Source organism: Bombina bombina, chromosome 5, assembly GCF_027579735.1.
Source record: "Bombina bombina isolate aBomBom1 chromosome 5, aBomBom1.pri, whole genome shotgun sequence".
NCBI lineage: Eukaryota > Metazoa > Chordata > Amphibia > Anura > Bombinatoridae > Bombina > Bombina bombina.
Window position 1 is genome coordinate 90,553,660 of NC_069503.1, and position 20,370 is coordinate 90,574,029.

A 20,370-nucleotide genomic window follows, 5' to 3' on the forward strand; every position below is an offset into this window, starting at 1 on the left:
TATTATGCTACGAAGCCAAAAAGATAGAGAGGTAGCAGAAGCTTTTTGACCTCTCCTCTGTCCAGAATAAACGACAAACAGGGAAGAAGTTTGGCGAAAATCTTTAGTTGCCTGCAAGTAGAACTTGAGGGCACGAACTACATCCAGATTGTGTAGAAGACGTTCCTTCTTTGAAGAAGGATTTGGACACAAGGATGGAACAACAATCTCTTGATTGATATTCCTGTTAGTGACTACCTTAGGTAAGAACCCAGGTTTAGTACGCAGAACTACCTTGTCTGAGTGAAAAATCAGGTAAGGAGAATCACAATGTAAGGCTGATAACTCAGAGACTCTTCGAGCCGAGGAAATAGCCATTAAAAACAGAACTTTCCAAGATAACAATTTTATATCAATGGAATGAAGGGGTTCAAACGGAACACCCTGTAAAACGTTAAGAACTAAGTTTAAACTCCATGGCGGAGCAACAGCTTTAAACACAGGCTTGATCCTAGTTAAAGCCTGACAAAAGGCCTGGACGTCTGGATTTTCTGACAGACGCCTGTGTAACAAGATGGACAGAGCTGAAATCTGTCCCTTTAATGAACTAGCTGATAAACCCTTTTCTAAACCTTCTTGTAGAAAGGACAATATCCTAGGGAACCTAACCTTACTCCAGGAGAAACCCTTGGATTCAGACCAGTATAGGTATTTACGCCATATTTTATGGTAAATCCTTCTGGTAACAGGTTTCCTAGCCTGTATCAGGGTATCAATAACCGACTCAGAAAAACCACGTTTTGATAAAATCAAGCGTTCAATTTCCAAGCAGTCAGCTTCAGAGAAGTTAGATTTTGATGTTTGAATGGACCCTGTATCAGAAGGTCCTGTCTTAGAGGTAGAGACCAAGGCGGACAGGATGACATGTCCACTAGATCTGCATACCAAGTCCTGCGCGGCCATGCAGGCGCTATTAGAATCACTGATGCTCTCTCCTGTTTGATTTTGGCAATCAATCGAGGAAGCAGCGGGAAGGGTGGAAACACATAAGCCATCCCGAAGTTCCAAGGTGCTGTCAAAGCATCTATCAGAACCGCTCCCGGATCCCTGGATCTGGACCCGTAGCGAGGAAGTTTGGCGTTCTGGCGAGACGCCATGAGATCTATCTCTGGTTTGCCCCAACGTCGAAGTATTTGGGCAAAGACCTCCGGATGAAGTTCCCACTCCCCCGGATGAAAAGTCTGGCGACTCAAGAAATCCGCCTCCCAGTTCTCCACTCCCGGGATGTGGATTGCTGACAGGTGGCAAGAGTGAGACTCTGCCCAGCGAATTATCTTTGATACTTCCATCATTGCTAGGGAGCTTCTTGTCCCTCCTTGATGGTTGATGTAAGCTACAGTCGTGATGTTGTCCGACTGAAACCTGATGAACCCCCGAGTTTTTAACTGGGGCCAAGTCAGAAGGGCATTGAGAACTGCTCTCAATTCCAGAATGTTTATTGGCAGGAGACTTTCCTCCTGATTCCATTGTCCCTGAGCCTTCAGAGAATTCCAGACAGCGCCCCAACCTAGTAGGCTGGCGTCTGTTGTTACAATTGTCCAGTCTGGCCTGCTGAATGGCATCCCCCTGGACAGATGTGGTCGAGAAAGCCACCATAGAAGAGAATTTCTGGTCTCTTGATTCAGATTCAGAGTAGGGGACAAATCTGAGTAATCCCCATTCCACTGACTTAGCATGCACAATTGCAGCGGTCTGAGGTGTAGGCGTGCAAAAGGTACTATGTCCATTGCCGCTACCATTAAGCCGATCACCTCCATGCATTGAGCTACTGACGGGTGTTGAATGGAATGAAGGACACGGCATGCATTTTGAAGTTTTGATAACCTGTCTTCTGTCAGGTAAATCTTCATTTCTACAGAATCTATAAGAGTCCCCAAGAATGGAACTCTTGTGAGAGGAAAAAGAGAACTCTTCTTTTCGTTCACTTTCCATCCATGCGACCTTAGAAATGCCAGAACTAACTCTGTATGAGACTTGGCAGTTTGAAAGCTTGAAGCTTGTATTAGAATGTCGTCTAGGTACGGAGCTACCGAAATCCCTCGTGGTCTTAGTACCGCCAGAAGGGCACCTAGAATCTTTGTGAAGATTCTTGGGGCCGTAGCCAATCCGAATGGAAGAGCTACAAACTGGTAGTGCCTGTCTAGGAAGGCAAACCGTAGATACCGGTGATGATCTTTGTGGATCGGTATGTGAAGGTAAGCATCTTTTAAATCCACTGTGGTCATGTACTGACCCTTTTGGATCATGGGCAAGATTGTCCGAATAGTTTCCATTTTGAACGATGGAACTCTTAGGAATTTGTTTAGAATCTTTAAATCTAAGATTGGCCTGAAAGTTCCCTCTTTTTTGGGAACCACAAACAGGTTTGAGTAGAACCCTTGTCCTTGTTCCGACCGCGGAACCGGATGGATCACTCCCATTAATAACAGATCTTGTACACAGCGTAGAAACGCTTCTTTCTTTATCTGGTTTTTTGACAACCTTGACAGATGAAATCTCCCTCTTGGGGGAGATAATTTGAAGTCTAGAAGGTATCCCTGAGATATGATCTCTAGCGCCCAGGGATCCTGAACATCTCTTGCCCAGGCCTGGGCGAAGAGAGAAAGTCTGCCCCCCACTAGATCCGGTCCCGGATCGGGGGCTCTCGGTTCATGCTGTCTTTGGGGCAGCAGCAGGTTTCCTGGCCTGTTTGCCCTTGTTCCAGGACTGGTTAGGCTTCCAGCCTTGCCTGTAACGAGCAACAGCTCCTTCCTGTTTTGGTGCAGTGGAGGTTGATGCTGCTCCCGTCTTGAAATTCCGAAAGGGACGAAAATTAGACTGTCTAGCCTTAGCTTTGGCTTTGTCTTGAGGTAGGGCGTGGCCCTTACCTCCTGTAATGTCAGCGATAATTTCTTTCAAACCGGGCCCAAATAAGGACTGCCCCTTGAAAGGTATATTAAGTAATTTGGACTTAGAAGTAACATCAGCTGACCAGGATTTTAGCCACAGTGCCCTACGTGCCTGTATGGCGAATCCTGAGTTCTTAGCCGTAAGTTTGGTTAAATGTACTACGGCCTCCGAAATGAATGAATTAGCTAGTTTAAGGACTCTAAGCCTGTCCATAATGTCGTCTAGCGTAGATGAACTAAGGTTCTCTTCCAGAGACTCAATCCAAAATGCTGCCGCAGCCGTAATCGGCGCGATACATGCAAGGGGTTGCAATATAAAACCTTGTTGAACAAACATTTTCTTAAGGTAACCCTCTAATTTTTTATCCATTGGATCTGAAAAAGCACAGCTATCCTCCACCGGGATAGTGGTACGCTTAGCTAAAGTAGAAACTGCTCCCTCCACCTTAGGGACCGTTTGCCATAAGTCCCGAGTGGTGGCGTCTATTGGAAACATCTTTCTAAATATTGGAGGGGGTGAGAACGGCACACCGGGTCTATCCCACTCCTTAGTAACAATTTCAGTTAATCTCTTAGGTATAGGAAAAACGTCAGTACTCGCCGGTACCGCAAAGTATTTATCCAACCTACACAGTTTCTCTGGTATTGCAACGGTGTTACAATCATTAAGAGCTGCTAAGACCTCCCCTAGTAATACACGGAGGTTCTCCAATTTAAATTTAAAATTTGAAATATCTGAGTCCAATCTGTTTGGATCAGAACCGTCACCCACAGAATGAAGCTCTCCGTCCTCATGCTCTGCAATCTGTGACGCAGTATCAGACATGGCCCTAGTATTGTCAGCGCACTCTGTTCTCACCCCAGAGTGATCACGCTTGCCTCTTAGTTCTGGTAATTTAGACAAAACTTCAGTCATAACAGCAGCCATATCATGTAATGTTATCTGTAATGGCCGCCCAGATGTACTAGGCGCCATAATATCACTCACCTCCCGGGCGGGAGATGCAGGTACTGCCGCGTGAGGCGAGTTAGTCGGCATAACTCTCCCTTCGCAGTTTGGTGAAATTTGTTCACATTGTACCGATTGACTTTTATTTAAAGTAGCATCAATACAGTTAGTACATAAATTTCTATTGGGCTCCACCTTGGCATTGGAACAAATGACACAGATATTTTCCTCTGAGTCAAACATGTTTAACACACTAGCAATAACTTGCAACCTGGTTATAATCTTTTTTAGCAAAAACGTACTGTGCCTCAAAGAGGTACTTAAACGATTAAATGACAGTTGAGATAATGACTGAAAAACAGTTATAGCATCAACTTTAAAATAACACAACTTTTAGCAAAGGTTTGTTCCCATTAGTAAATAACAATAACTAAATTTACATAAAATTACAGAGAAACGTTTTTATTCACAGTCAATATAAAATTCTCACAGCTCTGCTGAGAGAATGTACCTCCCTTCAAAGAAGTTTGAAGACCCCTGAGATCTGTCAGAGATGAGCCGGATCATGCAGGAAATATAATAGTAGCTGACTGGAAATTTTTTGATGCGTAACAAAGAGCGCCAAAAACGGCCCCTCCCTCTCACACACAGCAGTGAAGAGAAACGAAACTGTCACAATTTAAAGCAAACTGCCAAGTGGAAATAATGCCCAAACATTTATTCACTCAGTACCTCAGCAATGTAAACGATTCTACATTCCAGCAAAAACGTTTAACATGATAATACTTATTAAAAGGATTAGTAACCTTAACAGAGTAGTTCCGGTGAAATACCATTCCCAGAATACTGAAGTGTATACATACATGTCATTATAACGGTATAGCAGGATTTTCTCATCAATTCCATTCAGAAAATAAAAACTGCTACATACCTCAATGCAGATTCATCTGCCCGCTGTCCCCTGATCTGAAGCTTTTACCTCCCTCAGATGGCCGAGAACAGCAATATGATCTTAACTACTCCGGTTAAAATCATAGTAAAAAAACTCTGGTAGATTCTTCCTCAAAGTCTGCCAGAGAAGTAATAACACGCTCCGGTGTTATTGTAAAATAACAAACTTTTGATTGAAGTCATAAAAACTAAGTATAATCACCATAGTCCTCTCACACATCCTATCTAGTCGTTGGGTGCAAGAGAATGACTGGGACTGACGTAGAGGGGAGGAGCTATGTACAGCTCTGCTGGGTGAATCCTCTTGCATTTCCTGTTGGGGAGGAGTTATATCCCAGAAGTAATGATGACCCGTGGACTGATCACACATAACAGAAGAAATTAGTGTCTCTGTCCGTGACCAATTCTGAAATAATTCCAAAGCAGTGTGTGTCCTGTGCCTGAAATGGTGAGAAAATGGAAAATCCAAAAATGTGTGATCACTTAATGTGAAAAAAAGGGGAAAAAAATGTAGAAAAAATGTAGAAAAAATGTAGAAAAATGTAGAAAAAATGTGTAACCTTGCAAAAAATGTGAGAATCCTCCAGTTTATGTGGCAAAAAGTGAGTATTCAATGTGATTAAAAAAGTGTCCAATGTGATAGTGATTTCTGTGCAATGAAGTTGTAGCTCAGTATGATCCAATCAAAAACCAAATAACATTGTGCAAAAACCTGTAAAGAAAACAAACAATACTATAATATATACAAACTGTTAAGTGGGTATATCAGTATTATGCTTACTCAAATCAGTCGACGCGTTTCGGCCATGTACTCCTGGCCTTTATCAAGACTAACATTGTGAGTAAGCTGAGAGAATTTATAGGAGCTGTTGCTAATGTTTGGGCGCCAAAAAGCTAGTAGGCCACGCCCCCTTCCTGTTAGGTGCATTGTGGGTATGGGCAAAAGTTTAGTTTTAAAATGTACTCTTAAAAGATCAAAATATTAATTTATGAGTCTTAACTATTATTGTGTTCTTGGGGCCATTTCAATTTGGGCTATTTGCTTTGTCTATGTGCCCTTAGTTGGCATCCTAAGTATGATAAATTTGTATTCCACCTACACTTCCGGTTTCGCTAGTGTTTGTCATGTTTACTTCCGGTTTTTCTAATGTTGGCTCATATCCTGTGGGTTAGTGATGCTATCATACTTCGATAGCTATCTATTTAGGTATTGACCTAACTCCCTTTGTATATCATATGGCGACTACTTTATCTTTTAGCTAAAGCTGCCTTTACTTTCATTCTTTCTCTTTATTACCTCTGTTCGGCACATATTTATACTTCCGGTTAGCGCATATTAGCACTTCCGGTTTCGCTATGTCATAGCACTTCCGGTTTCTGTTGTTTTCCGGTATCGTGATTGTCTAATACTTCCGGTTTCGATAGGTTACACTACCACACAGAGACTAATGTGAGAATAAATCTAAGCTGCCTATTAATAAGTGCTGGATATATGGCGGTATGTTTGGGTACATGAGTGAATATTGTGATGTAACCAAATCCAAGTACCTATGGTATAGTTTGTGTTACCATACTCAGACTCGAGTAAATTAGTAAAACAATTTTAAATTATTTAAAATAATTTAAAATAAAATAATATAAGATAATTAAAATATTAAAATAATCTAAATAATCCAAAATACAGTTCACCAAAAATACAATAAAAATACAATCGGGTTACATGGAATAAGATAAAATAAAATGAAATCAGGATAACACTGATACTAATAGAATGCCATATGGAACTGGCTATACAATGAATACCTCCTAAAATCAGAGTGACAGTAGTACAAATAACTGCTCAAGCTCATATTTCAACAGAATGCCAAATCAAAAATGGTTTCAAATTGCTTAAAATATGTTCAAACTTCTTAAAATACCCCAAACTTTTCTAAAAGCTTTTAGAATATTTTTAAAATACAAAATCCCAGAATTATTATAATCCTCATTGTATTAGTATTTAAAATTAATATTATAATTAAAACTTTAAACATAACATGATTGTAAAACCAGATAGGACCATATAATGTAGACACTAGATGGGGCCAATGTGTGGGATGCTTCAATAATGGGAGAGGACTGGGAAGACAGTGGAGGTCTCTTTTCTATTACGCACATAGGTAAGTAAACCCGTCTTATAGAAGGGAATCCATGCTATCAGTATACCTACACTTGTCAGGTGGAAAAGACCTGATAGGATCTATGTTTCTGGGTGAGGTGGATAGAAGTGAGCTGTGATTTGATGGAGCATAGGTGACTCTATTAATCAATGATTAAACTCTATTTTGTGAGGCTGAATAAGTGCGAGAGGTCTTCCCTATTATTCAGACCCTTTGGGTACAAACTGTTCAGTGAGAAAATCCATTTGGACTCGTGTAAGAGTAATTTTTGTTCGTGGTTACCCCCTCTCCAATTTTTTCTCACTATTTCTATTCCACAGAATTTCATATCTCTGATGTTTCCTCCATGTTTTATTGTAAAGTGTTTGTATAGTGCTGTATCTATTCTTTTTTTCTCTATACATAGTATGTGCTCCCTCATTCTGTCTTTCAATTGTCTGGAAGTTTGTCCTACATATTGTAATTTGCATGGACATTCAATAAGATATATGACATTATGGTCTCCACATCTTATTAGATCGTTGATCATAAATTTTTCCTTCATATGTGCAGATGAGAATGAGGTTGTTTTCCAGCCATTTCTGCACGCTTTACAATTCGGGCACGGGAAAAAACCTTTTATCTTCTTGTTATATTGACCTACCACTGCACCCATTTTCTGTTTAGGAACACTCGGTGCCAGTCTGTTCTTTAAATTGTTTGTTTTCCTGTAAATAAATTTCGGGTGTGGCATTAGTAATTCTCCCAAGACATCATCGTCTTTTAAAAGTGGCCAGTGCTTTCTGTAGATCTTCTCTATGATGTGTTTGTTTTCACAGTATTCTGTAATAAGCGGGACATCTATACTGTCTTCGGATGTCACTGTCCTCTCTCTGGTTTTATATTTTAGGAGGGTTTTTCTATCAATGGCTTTGACTTCTTTGATTTTTTCTTCCAGTAATGTCTCTTTATATCCTCTGTCGATAAATCTTTGTTTTAGTACCTGGGTTTGTTCTTCCCACTTTGTCGGATCCGAGCAGTTCTTTTTAAGCCTCAAGAGTTGTCCCTTGGGGATGTTTTCCTTCCAAGCTTTGTGGTGGCAGCTTTCGTTATGAATGTAATTGTTACAGTCAACCTCCTTGAAGAAGGTCGAAGTAACAAATTGACCATCAATGGTCAATTTGTTACTTCGACCTTCTTCAAGGAGGTTGACTGTAACAATTACATTCATAACGAAAGCTGCCACCACAAAGCTTGGAAGGAAAACATCCCCAAGGGACAACTCTTGAGGCTTAAAAAGAACTGCTCGGATCCGACAAAGTGGGAAGAACAAACCCAGGTACTAAAACAAAGATTTATCGACAGAGGATATAAAGAGACATTACTGGAAGAAAAAATCAAAGAAGTCAAAGCCATTGATAGAAAAACCCTCCTAAAATATAAAACCAGAGAGAGGACAGTGACATCCGAAGACAGTATAGATGTCCCGCTTATTACAGAATACTGTGAAAACAAACACATCATAGAGAAGATCTACAGAAAGCACTGGCCACTTTTAAAAGACGATGATGTCTTGGGAGAATTACTAATGCCACACCCGAAATTTATTTACAGGAAAACAAACAATTTAAAGAACAGACTGGCACCGAGTGTTCCTAAACAGAAAATGGGTGCAGTGGTAGGTCAATATAACAAGAAGATAAAAGGTTTTTTCCCGTGCCCGAATTGTAAAGCGTGCAGAAATGGCTGGAAAACAACCTCATTCTCATCTGCACATATGAAGGAAAAATTTATGATCAACGATCTAATAAGATGTGGAGACCATAATGTCATATATCTTATTGAATGTCCATGCAAATTACAATATGTAGGACAAACTTCCAGACAATTGAAAGACAGAATGAGGGAGCACATACTATGTATAGAGAAAAAAAGAATAGATACAGCACTATACAAACACTTTACAATAAAACATGGAGGAAACATCAGAGATATGAAATTCTGTGGAATAGAAATAGTGAGAAAAAATTGGAGAGGGGGTAACCACGAACAAAAATTACTCTTACACGAGTCCAAATGGATTTTCTCACTGAACAGTTTGTACCCAAAGGGTCTGAATAATAGGGAAGACCTCTCGCACTTATTCAGCCTCACAAAATAGAGTTTAATCATTGATTAATAGAGTCACCTATGCTCCATCAAATCACAGCTCACTTCTATCCACCTCACCCAGAAACATAGATCCTATCAGGTCTTTTCCACCTGACAAGTGTAGGTATACTGATAGCATGGATTCCCTTCTATAAGACGGGTTTACTTACCTATGTGCGTAATAGAAAAGAGACCTCCACTGTCTTCCCAGTCCTCTCCCATTATTGAAGCATCCCACACATTGGCCCCATCTAGTGTCTACATTATATGGTCCTATCTGGTTTTACAATCATGTTATGTTTAAAGTTTTAATTATAATATTAATTTTAAATACTAATACAATGAGGATTATAATAATTCTGGGATTTTGTATTTTAAAAATATTCTAAAAGCTTTTAGAAAAGTTTGGGGTATTTTAAGAAGTTTGAACATATTTTAAGCAATTTGAAACCATTTTTGATTTGGCATTCTGTTGAAATATGAGCTTGAGCAGTTATTTGTACTACTGTCACTCTGATTTTAGGAGGTATTCATTGTATAGCCAGTTCCATATGGCATTCTATTAGTATCAGTGTTATCCTGATTTCATTTTATTTTATCTTATTCCATGTAACCCGATTGTATTTTTATTGTATTTTTGGTGAACTGTATTTTGGATTATTTAGATTATTTTAATATTTTAATTATCTTATATTATTTTATTTTAAATTATTTTAAATAATTTAAAATTGTTTTACTAATTTACTCGAGTCTGAGTATGGTAACACAAACTATACCATAGGTACTTGGATTTGGTTACATCACAATATTCACTCATGTACCCAAACATACCGCCATATATCCAGCACTTATTAATAGGCAGCTTAGATTTATTCTCACATTAGTCTCTGTGTGGTAGTGTAACCTATCGAAACCGGAAGTATTAGACAATCACGATACCGGAAAACAACAGAAACCGGAAGTGCTATGACATAGCGAAACCGGAAGTGCTAATATGCGCTAACCGGAAGTATAAATATGTGCCGAACAGAGGTAATAAAGAGAAAGAATGAAAGTAAAGGCAGCTTTAGCTAAAAGATAAAGTAGTCGCCATATGATATACAAAGGGAGTTAGGTCAATACCTAAATAGATAGCTATCGAAGTATGATAGCATCACTAACCCACAGGATATGAGCCAACATTAGAAAAACCGGAAGTAAACATGACAAACACTAGCGAAACCGGAAGTGTAGGTGGAATACAAATTTATCATACTTAGGATGCCAACTAAGGGCACATAGACAAAGCAAATAGCCCAAATTGAAATGGCCCCAAGAACACAATAATAGTTAAGACTCATAAATTAATATTTTGATCTTTTAAGAGTACATTTTAAAACTAAACTTTTGCCCATACCCACAATGCACCTAACAGGAAGGGGGCGTGGCCTACTAGCTTTTTGGCGCCCAAACATTAGCAACAGCTCCTATAAATTCTCTCAGCTTACTCACAATGTTAGTCTTGATAAAGGCCAGGAGTACATGGCCGAAACGCGTCGACTGATTTGAGTAAGCATAATACTGATATACCCACTTAACAGTTTGTATATATTATAGTATTGTTTGTTTTCTTTACAGGTTTTTGCACAATGTTATTTGGTTTTTGATTGGATCATACTGAGCTACAACTTCATTGCACAGAAATCACTATATCACATTGGACACTTTTTTAATCACATTGAATACTCACTTTTTGCCACATAAACTGGAGGATTCTCACATTTTTTGCAAGGTTACACATTTTTTCTACATTTTTCTACATTTTTTCTACATTTTTTCTACATTTTTTTCCCCTTGTGATCACACATTTTTGGATTTTCCATTTTCTCACCATTTCAGGCACAGGACACACACTGCTTTGGAATTATTTCAGAATTGGTCACGGACAGAGACACTAATTTTTTTTTTTTTTTGCCATATTGTGATTTAATTGGACAAATATAACCATAAGAACATTTACCACCATCTGGACTGTTTCTAAATAAACTACTCCAATTAGGACACGTGGCCTAATTAGGATACTTGGTCTATAAGATCAATTATTGCAAAAAGGTTTTTATTGTGCATTCCCATTTTTTGCATTTATTTTATTGTAACATGGATCCATGATTTTATATGATTGTTATTTTTATTTCTATTTTTAGGACTGTGTATGTTTTTAAGTAGATCTGAGATATTTTAACATTTTTGTGTGGATTAAACATTGATATACATTCTTAAAGTTTACAACTAATTTATAGTTATTATACTATTTGTACATCGATTCCACCAACGTCAACAAGAGAACCTACATTGTGGACACCGCTCTATCAGTCTAACAGGTGTCCCCATTCCCTACCTCAGCCTTTTTTGGCGCTCACCTCCACCCCCATCTATTTTCTACTTTCATATTGGGTACACTAGGGACCCGCTGAGGAGAGCCAGAGGTATTTCATATCCCCTTTCCCTTCTGTTATCTGCGCAGGATATACACTTTTATCGTTTATCTGTGTGTAAATGTACCCAGGCTTTATAGTGTGCTTTAATAAGTGCACATCTGTGTGTAAATGTACCCAGGCTTTATAGTGTGCTTTAATAAGTACACATCTGTGTGTAAATGTACCCAGGCTTTATAGTGTGATTTAATAAGTACACATCTGTGTGTAAATGTACCCAGGCTTATTGTGTGCTTTAATAAGTGCACATCTGTGTGTAAATGTACCCAGGCTTTATAATGTGATTTAATAAGTATGCATCTGTGTGTAAATGTATCTAGGCTTTATAGTGTGATTTAATAAGTATGCATCTGTGTGTAAATGTATCTAGGCTTTATAGTGTGCTTTAATAAGTACACATCTGTGTGTAAATGTACCCAGGCTTTATAATGTGATTTAATAAGTACATCTGTGTGTAAATGTACCCAGGCTTTATAGTGTGATTTAATAAGTATGCATCTGTGTGTAAATGTATCTAGGCTTTATAGTGTGCTTTAATAAGTACACATCTGTGTGTAAATGTACCCAGGCTTTATAGTGTGATTTAATAAGTACATCTGTGTCTAAAAGTACCCAGGCTTTATAGTGTGCTTTAATAAGTGCAAATCTGTGTGTAAATGTACCCAGGCTTTACAGTGTGCATTAATAAGTACATATTTGTGTGTAAATGTACCCAGGCTTTATAGTGTGCTTTAATAAGTACATATCTGTGTGTAAATGTATCCAGGCTCTATAGTGTGCTTTAATAAGTGCATCTGTGTGTAAATGTACCCAGGCTTTATAGTGTGATTTAATAAGTACATATCTGTGTGTAAATGTACCCAGGCTTTATAGTGTGATTTAATAAGTACATATCTGTGTGTAAATGTACCCAGGTTTTATAGTGTGATTTAATAAGTACATCTGTGTTGTCAGTATATGGCTGGGTTATAACACAATATATTTAATAATTATCCTTTAAACTAAACCCCAATAATATATGCCTATACCAAAAGCCATAAAATTAATATAAATTCCTGAATTCTTTTTATTAGTTGATATTTATAGACACACTGAAATATATTTGTAAGAACCAGAATATGAGTCAAACTATATAGTGTTTAAACTGTTGCAATACTCTTTACAAGGCAAACCAAATTGTAACTTTTTAACTAGCCTTATTCACAATAGAATTTCATTCAATTAACACAATGAGATCCCAAGATATTTAGCTAATAACATTTAGCAATACAATCAGCTATTTAGCCACAATTTATCCTATATAATTCCAATTTAAAACATCAGAAATTGTATATATATTATTTGTGCCAACAATCAATCAATATCTATCAATCAATCAATCAATCTCTCTCTCTCTCCCCCCTTCTCTCCCCTTCTCTCACCTTCTCTCACCTTCTCTCACCTTCTCTCTCTCTCTCTCTCTCCCCTTCTCTCTCTCTCTCTCTCTCTCTCTCTCCCCTTCTCTCCCCTTCTCTCTCCCCTATTAAGGATATATGTTTAACAATACACAGGCTATGAAATTCCAGTTTTAAAATGCAATTTATTCCTTTAAGTCTGCTACCTACAGCAACAATGGATGTTTAATATATTTAGTATACAAAAGGTGAAGCTTAAAACTCTTTAGGACTATGAATATAATTCTAAAATATAAATAATGCTCTTTAAGTCTATCAGATGTAATTTAACTGCAGTGACTATGCATATATTTTGTTTTAAAATATTACCTGTAATTAGCAACCTTTTTATACTTTATCAAATACTTTCAGATCTCCTCATTTGAAGAAAAGTTATTTTGCATAGATCAAGGTTAGTTTTAACTTCTTGCCTAAGTGATTGTGTTCCCAATTATGGCGGCCAGTTATCAATCACCAGTCTAAGCAAGTCACAAAAAAACCTGTCTCCTCTTGCATTTAGCTTTCCTGTTATATAATCATTGGAAATCTTTTCGGTTACGCCCACGGTAGCTTGTCCCTTCTCATTGGTTTAGTTTGGGGAACGCTCCCTCATTGGCTCTGTATGTGTGTCCTAACAGAAAATTAATTTGGCTGTCATACCATTCCAATCCCCTAGGGGGCAGCAGACAACCAACAGATACATCTCACCATCCAACATTTTCAACAATTTAATACATTCTTATAAGGTGATTATTTATCATACCATAACTTTTTGCATCAATCACTTACAACCTGAATTCCAGACAGGATAGCATCATGTCAATTTTCTGATTACCCCAATACCAAACACCATATGATTTTAACATTATATTATCTGAAAGTAATTTATACTGCTAACTATTCCAAAATGAATAGCATTTAAAATCCTGATATATATATTCATACAAATACAGCATGTTTCTCATTCAGTGTACTTCTTCCTGAATATATAAATTGATGCCCATGTCCAATTGTTGTCTGCAACCAAATAAATAATTGTTAGAATGCTCATTTTAAATCCTAAAACATTTTGAAATTTTAGCTCTCAGGTCTCCATGTTTAATATGTGTCTGAATATACTGTACATATGTGTATCCCACACACACACACACATTATATATATATATATATATATATATATATATATATATATATATATATATATATATATATATACACACATATATATATATTCATACAAAATACAGCAGGTTAAACATCGTTATATTTTTTTTAAAATCATGTAGGCTGTATTAAAAATTTAATTTAAAATAGTTTAATTGTAAACATGTGTCTTTGCTGGTCAAACTTTCATTGTCTCAATACCGAGCAGGGGTCATTTTACAAGTAGTTGTAAAAAAAACTATAATTTCTTGAACATGTTTGTAGCTTCAAACATACTCACAGACGGATCGGCTACACCTTGGCAGGAAACCCATATATGGGCATGTACTTTTGAGGCTCCATCATGCCAATTTCCATTTCCTTGAAATTGTGAGCATCTCATTAGGCCTCAAAGACAGATCCCAGACACCCCGTCCCCACTCACTGTATGGGGTCTCTGTAATCCAGGCAATGAAACTGATCAGGATAAGTGTGCCTTATCTTATATAAAGCTTTAAACCTTTTGTTCTTCCTTAAGGTAACTTTGAAAACGTTTCTTTTGATGAATGAAAGAGGGGGTTTTGCCCCACAGTGACCTTGTGGAGTTTTACAAATAAAAATAATTATTTGATGTATACAGCCACATCACCATTAAATAATAATAAGTATACCTGTGTACATCATCTAATAATATTTCAAATACCTTGACAGTGTGTAAATGTACCCAGGCTTTATAGTGTGATTTAATAAGTACATCTATGTGTAAATGTACCCAGGCTTTATAGTGTGTTTTAATAAGTACATCTGTGTGTAAATGTACCCAGGCTTTATAGTGTGATTTAATAAGTACATCTATGTGTAAATGTATCCAGGCTTTATAGTGTGATTTAATAAGTACACATCTGTGTGTAAATGTTTCCAGGCTTTATAGTGTGATTTAATAAGTACACATCTGTGTGTAAATGTATCCAGGCTTTATAGTGTGATTTAATAAGTACACATCTGTGTGTAAATGTATCCAGGCTTTATAGTGTGATTTAATAAGTACATCTGTGTGTAAATGTATCCAGGCATTATAGTGTGCTTTAATAAGTACATCTGTGTGTAAATATACCCAGCCTTTATAGTGTGATTTTATAAGTACATCTGTGTGTAAATGTATCCAGGCTTTATAGTGTGCTTTAACCCCTTAATGACAACTGACGTACCAGGTACGTCCTGCAAAAACTGTCAGTGACAATGGACGTACCTGGTACGTCAGTTGTATAAGAGAGTGCTGGAAGCTATCGCAATCGCTTCCAGCAGCTCTCAGGGTATTGCAGTGATGCCTCGATATTGAGGCATCCTGCAATACCCTTTAAAAAGCATCCGATGCAGAGAGAGCCACTCTGTGGCCCTCTCTGCACCGGTAGCGATGGTGCCATTTGTTGGTGGGTGGGAGCTTACAAGGGAGGCGGGTGGGCGGCCCATCGCTACCCGGCATCCAGTTCCTGCAAGTGCATTGTGCACACCAGATGCTGGGAGCGTGCAGAAGGGGGGGCCTGCGGGGGTGCCACCAATGATTACTGTTAAGAGGGAAGGGGTCAGAAAACTTTTTTTTTTTTTTTAAATTAATAGGATCTGGTAGGGTTAGGGGGATGGGGGTATTGGGGGGGGGCAGCTACACTACAGAAAAAGCTGTAAATAAAACTTTATTTTTTGGGGAAAACTGGGTACTGGCAGACAGCTGCCAGTACCCAAGATGGTGGCAAATAGGTAGGTGGGGAGGGTTAGAGAGCTGTTTGGGGGGGATCAGGGAGGTTGGGGGCCAAGGCAGGGGTCCATCACAGCTGAATAATTTAAAAACAAAACAAAAAAAAACAAAAAAAAAAACACACGTTTTATTTTAGTACTTGCAGACTTTCTGCCAGTACTTAATATGGCGGGGACAATTGTGGGGTGGGGGAGGGAAGAGAGCTGTTTGGGAGGGATCAGGGGGTGGGATGTGTCAGGTGGGAGGCTAATCTCTACATTAAAGCTAAAATTAACCCTGCAAGCTATCTAATTAACCCCTTCACTGCTGGGCATAATACAAGTGTGGTGCGCAGCAGCATTTAGCGGCCTCCTAATTGCCAAAAAGCAACGCCAAAGCCATATATGTCTGCTATTTCTGAACAAAGGAGATCCCAGAGAAGCATTTACAACCATTTGTGCCATGATTGCACAAACTGTTTGTAAATAATTTCAGTGAGAAACCTAAAATTGTGAAAAATTTAACTTTTTTTTTTTTATTTGCTCGCATTTGGCGGTGAAATGGTGGCATGAAATATACCAAAATGGGCCTAGATCAATACTTTGGGTTGTCTACTACACTACACTAAAGCTAAAATTAACCCTTCAAGGTCCCTACAAGCTCCCTAATTAACCTCTTCACTGCTGGGCATAATACATGTGTGGTGCGCAGCGGCATTTAGTGGCCTTCTAATTACCAAAAAGCAATGCCAAAGCCATATATGTCTGCTATTTCTGAACAAAGGGGATCCCAGAGAAGCATTTACAACCATTTGTGCCATGATTGCACAAACTGTTTGTAAATAATTTCAGTGAGAAACCTAAAGTTTGTGACAAAATTTGTGAAAAAGTGAATGATTTTTTTTATTTGCTCGCATTTTGCAGTGAAATGGTGGCATGAAATATACCAAAAATAAATCAATACTTTGGGTTGTCTTCTTAAAAAAATATATATACATGTCAAGGGATATTCAGAGATTCCGGACAGATATCAGTGTTCCAATGTAACAAGTGCTAATTTTGAAAAAAAGTGGTTTGGAAATAGCAAAGTGCTACTTGTACTTATTGCCCTATAACTTGCAAAAAAAGTTAAGAACATGTAAACATTGGGTATTTTTAAACTCAGGACAACATTTAGAAACTATTTAGCATGGGTGTTTTTTGGTGGTCGTAGATGTGTAACAGATTTTGGGGGTCAAAGTTAGAAAAAGTGTTTTGTTTTTCCATTTTTTCCTCATATTTTATAAAAAAAAATTTATAGTAAATTATAAGATATGATGAAAATAATGATATCTTTAGAAAGTCCATTTAATGGCGAGAAAAACAGTATATAATATGTGTGGGTACAGTAAATGAGTAAGAGGAAAATTACAGCTAAACACAAACACCGCAGAAATGTAAAAATAGCCCTTGTCCTTAAGGGTAAGAAAATTGAAAAAATGGTCCGGTCATTAAGGGGTTAAAAAGTATATCTGTGTGTAAATGTACCCAGGATTTATAGTGTGCTTTAATAAGTATATCTGTGTGTAAATGTACCCAGGCATTACAGTGTGCTTTAATAAGTACATATCTGTGTGTAAATGTACCCAGGCTTTATAGTGTGATTTAATAAGTACATATCTGTGTGTAAATGTACCCAGACTTTATAGTGTGATTTATTAAGTACATCTGTGCCTAAATGTACCCAGGCTTTATAGTGTGATTTAATAAGTACATATCTGTGTGTAAATGTACCCAGGTTTTATAGTGTGATTTAATAAGTACATATCTGTGTGTAAATGTACCCAGACTCTATAGTGTGATTTAATAAGTACATCTGTGCCTAAATGTACCCAGGCTTCATAGTGTGATTTAATAAGTACATATCTGTGTGTAAATGTACCCAGACTTAGTGTGATGTAATAAGTACATATCTGTGTATAAATTACAAAACATAATAAACAATGTGGCCACTCTCTGGTAAAACAAAAAGGGTTCATTTAAAGGGTTAATTTAAACAAAAATGGCTTCCAGTGTACTAGCTAAAGGGTTAAAGCTGGAATGTTTCACATGTCCCTTATATGCATCATCTACTGCTCTGTATATAAGTGGATGGTAGTGATGCACCAAAATGGAAATTCTGGACCGAAACCGAACCCAAAAATGTAGGATGCTCTTTGTTGAAAACCGAAAATATCTTTTTTAAAATTATTAAAAAAAAAAAAAAGGTTTTTTTTTTGCATAATTAGTCTATTTAATGAATGAATCTGAATTGAAAAACTGCAAGCAAATAAAATAAACACACTTTTATTGAAAGGAACACACTAAAATTATACAAAAACATAAATTATGCTTAACAGATAATTTCCTTTCCTTCTGTATAGGGAGAGTCCACAGCTGCATTCCTTACTTGTGGGAAATAATGAACCTGGCCACCAGGAGGAGGCAAAGACACCCCAGCCAAAGGCTTAAAGGGACACTGAACCCAAAATTTTTCTTTCATTATTTAGATAGAGCATGACATTTTAAGCAACTTTCTAGTTTACTCCTATTATCAAATTTTCTTTATTCTCTTGGCATCTTTATTTGAAATGCAAGAATGTAAGTTTAGATGCCGGCCCATTTTTGGTGAACAACCTGGGTTGTCCTTGCTGATTGGTGGATAAATTCATCCACCAATAGAAACATGCTGTCCAGAGTCTGAACCAAAAAAAAACTTAGATGCCTTCTTTTTCAAATAAAGATAGCAAAAGAATGAAGAAAAATTAATAGGAGTAAATTAGAAAGTTGCTTAAAATTGCATGCTCTATCTGAATCGTGAAAGAAACCTCCTCCACTTCCCTCATCCCCCAGTCATTCTGCCGAGGGAACAAGGAACAGTAGGAGAAATATCAGGGTGAAAGAGGTGCCAGAAGAATAAATCAAATTTTTGGGCCCCCCATCAGAGAACACGGGCGGGAGCTGTGGACTCTCCCTATACAGAAGGAAAGGAAATCTGGTAAGCATAATTTATGTTTTCCTTCTTAATATAGGGAGAGTCCATAGCTGCATTCCACACTTGTGGGAAATAATACCCAAGCTCCAGAGGACACTGAATGCTAATGGGAGTGTAAAAGGAGAGGTGGACCCTAATCTGAGGGTACCACAGTCTGCAAAAGCTTTCTCCAGCAGACTGCTTAAGCAGAAGCAAAAACCTCAAACTTGTAAAATTTTGAAAAAGTATGTACAGAAGACCAGGTAGCTGCCTTACAAATCTGATTAAAAACTAGGGGAGAGTCTTGTGGAGCGAGGCAGAGAGTTCCATAAGATGGGAGCCAGTCTTGAGAAATCTTGTAGACGGGAATGTGAGGAGGTAACAAGAGTGGAGGAGATCATGAGGGGAGCGAAGGGGACGGGAGGGAGAGTATCTGGAGACAAGGTCTGAGATGTAAGGGGGAGCAATGCAATTGAGGGCTTTGTGTGTCAGAGTGAGAATTTTGTGTTTAATCCTGGAGACAAGAGGAAGCCAGTGAAAGGATTGGCAGAGAGGTGCGGCAGATGAAGAGCGACGTGCAAGGAAGATGAGCCTGGCAGAGGCATTCATTATGGATTGTAAAGGAGCTAGGTGGCAGCTAGGGAGACCAGAAAGGATAGAGTTGCAGTAGTTGAGGCGAGAGAGGATATGAGAGTGGATTAAAATCTTTGTTGTGTCTTGTGTAAGGAAATTTCTAATTTTAGCGATGTTTTTAAGGTGGAAGCAGCAGGCTTTAGCCAAGGACTAAATGTGAGGAGTGAAAGAAAGATCTGAGTCAAGTGTGACCCCAAGACATCGGCATGTGAGGTTGGGGTAATGATGGAGTTGTCAACAGTTATAGAGACATGGGGATGGAGATTTAAAATAAGGAGCTCAGTTTTGGAGAGATTTAGCTTGAGGTAGTGAGAGGACATCCAAGGTGAGATATGAGAGAGACAGTTAGTGACACGGGTTAGCAAGGAAGGAAATAATTCTGGTGCAGAGAGGCAGATTTGGGTATCGTCGGCATACAAATGATAATGAAACCCATGCTCCTTTATTAAGGAACCAAGTGAGGACGTGTAGATTGAGAAGAGAAGGGGACCGAGGACAGAGCTTTACGGTACCCCAACAGAAAGAGGTAACGGGGCAGAGGATGCCCCAGAGAAGGCTAAACTAAAGGTATGGTTAAACAGATGGGAATAGAACCAAGAGAGAGCTGTGTCACAGATGCCGAAGGATTGGAGGGTATAGAGCAAAAGAGGGTGGTCGACAGTATCAAAGGCTGCAGACAGATCAAGGAGGATAAGTAGAGAGAAGTGGCCTTTTGATTTTGCTGTAAATAGGTCGTTGGTAACCTTAACAATTGCTGTATCTGTTGAGTGAAGGGGCAAAATCCAGATTGCAGTGAGTCAAGGAGGGAGTTTAATGTAAGGAAATGGGATAGACGTGCATATACTATC